We start from the raw sequence: 2512 nt of genomic DNA, 5'->3' as shown, positions 1-2512 counted from the left end.
GACTTAAACAATTTATGCTGCGTTTTTTCTTTTTAATAAGCACACAGAGCTCTTTGGAAAACCATTTTGGGAACATACGATTACGAATTAATTTTTTAGGAACAGTTTTATCAATTGCGTCTAACACTACTATATTAAAAATATTAACTGCAGCATTTATATCACTTAGTTTATACATATCAGACCAATTGTAACCAGCAATAATAAAATTTAATTGGTCATAATTTGCTTTTTTGAAGTCATAAAACCAAGAATTAGGGCAAATATGTACAGGAGAAATACTTATCATGTAGTTTGTAGTTAATACTGGGTGGTACAGATCTATTGGAACTATACTATCGTCTGAAGGCATAACACTTACCAGTGGGTTGTTTGAAAAGACTAAATCGAGTTGAGAACCATGGACATTTAAAATATTATTTAATTGGTGTAGGTTTAGCGATGAAAAACAGTCAAATATAATTTCTGAACGAGACGAAATTGTTCCATTGCATATCAGGCCAATATCATTACTAGTAAAACGCACCTGTGGTAGATTGTAATCTCCGTATAGTAATAAATTAATATCAAAGGTATATTTATTGAATAGCCAATCAACCGTCTCAGTATGTACAGTATAGTTATTTAACGGACTGTGTGGTGGTAGATATATATTGTTGACTGGAAATTTACTCGAATTTGAAAATGCATTATTACACACATTGTATTTTAAAGGCTTTCCTCTTAAGCTAGATTTCTTCTTCGAATTCACAGAAGTAATGAGTTCTATAGGGTGAATTTCATTTAAAACTGTTCCATAAAATTGATAACCTTCGATAAAATCTTTTTCAATTTTTATTTTGGTTTCAGTTGCGGTTACTTCTTCTTCAGTTTTACATATAGCTCTAAAAAAAAATATTCATAATTAATACTATGTACATGCTAACAAATGAGAGGAACGATAACACTAAAACTCCACCGCATAATAATTACGAAATGATAAGCATAATTAAGGCCGGCATGAGACATTATTCCGTATTATTATTTTTATTCTCTTCGTTTCATTTTTTACGGAATTTTATATTTTATAATGTTTGATTTTTATAAGAGCTCAAGTTCGCAGTGCGTCGAGTCATTGAGCTTCTATTATTATAAATTATTGTTGTTAGCTAGCTATAATTATAGCAGCGCAATTTATTTTGTTATCTCTATTATATATAATTATACTGTGTTACATAGTATATAACTTGGCTGAACCAAGCACTTCGATAAAGTCGTCAATATTCACAAGTCTACATTTTCTAAGTGATTCATATTTTATATATGCACCTGTGTCTGTGGACCCATTTTTGAGTGTCGCCTGGTCAGCAGACAATCGTCAATCGGTTACCTATTCATCACGCATAAGTCAGCCAGCACCAGGTGGTGTGTGAGAGGCCGCCTAGGTCGATTAGAGCTACCACAGAATCCAGTCACCATAGTCATCGTGACCTGCCTTAGTTATTTAAGATAGTCCGTAAGTGTTGTTATGTCAAAACAGTTTTTCCCAATTTCATGTGAGCCCTGGAGTTATTTCACCACATAGAATCAACCACAGGACATTTCCCCTTGCAACAACATCTTACATCCTTTATACATTCCGTGTATGTATAAATTGTCTTCCCATTAATCATTCCTTTATATTCCTATTGCCTGTGTTGTGTCGGTCGTGATCTATCACTAGCACCATTATCGCGTACGGTACAGCAGAAAGTTGAGTTGCCTACCCCGGACGCCCGGAACACCACAACTGAAATATATTAGCTAGCGTAATCACCCAACAAGGCAATAGTACATTTAAGAATTATTTTATTTCGTCCATATAACAAAATTAGATAAATAGATACTACAGAAAATCAAAAACACTTTTTAGTTTATATTTTATGGGATAAACATTATACTCATCAATTAAAAACGCATTTAAAAAGTTAATAACAAAAGAGGGTAAGGGGGTAACGCTCTACTGTACATTAGATGTCTATTATCTAGAGATTTAATGTAATGAACGTGTAGGGAAAAAAAGGTAAATCGCTTCCTCGCAGTGTACCCCGGGCAAAGTTCTAGGCAGCTAAAGATTTACCAAAACGATCGTCGACTGTCTCCCTGACCTTATTGCAATATACATAGCAATCAAAATAAATTCTACACAACCCCATAATGTCCTATGTTACCGAAGGTTATAGAAAGATAATAGAAAAAAATTATATATATAAAAATCATTGTATTGAGTATTTCTTATATTTCTTCCGACTAAATTGATAACTATATACCTTATTGGGGCCCCGCAATTCAATCCGGCGCAAACTTAACTGACTCTTTATTATATTTTATAAACGCTGAGTAAATTTTTCTTTTGTTGTTTGTACCACATTTTAAAACATTTGTGTATACGTAGTATTTAGGTCAGCCTATGATATGAATTTTTATATTGCCATTAAAGTTATACTTATTTTACTATTAGGTATAACGTCAGTGGCGCAACTATAGGGGGGGG

The sequence above is a fragment of the Acyrthosiphon pisum genome, chromosome A2, assembly GCF_005508785.2.
Source record: "Acyrthosiphon pisum isolate AL4f chromosome A2, pea_aphid_22Mar2018_4r6ur, whole genome shotgun sequence".
Lineage (NCBI taxonomy): Eukaryota > Metazoa > Arthropoda > Insecta > Hemiptera > Aphididae > Acyrthosiphon > Acyrthosiphon pisum.
This window is presented reverse-complemented; position numbering follows the sequence as displayed.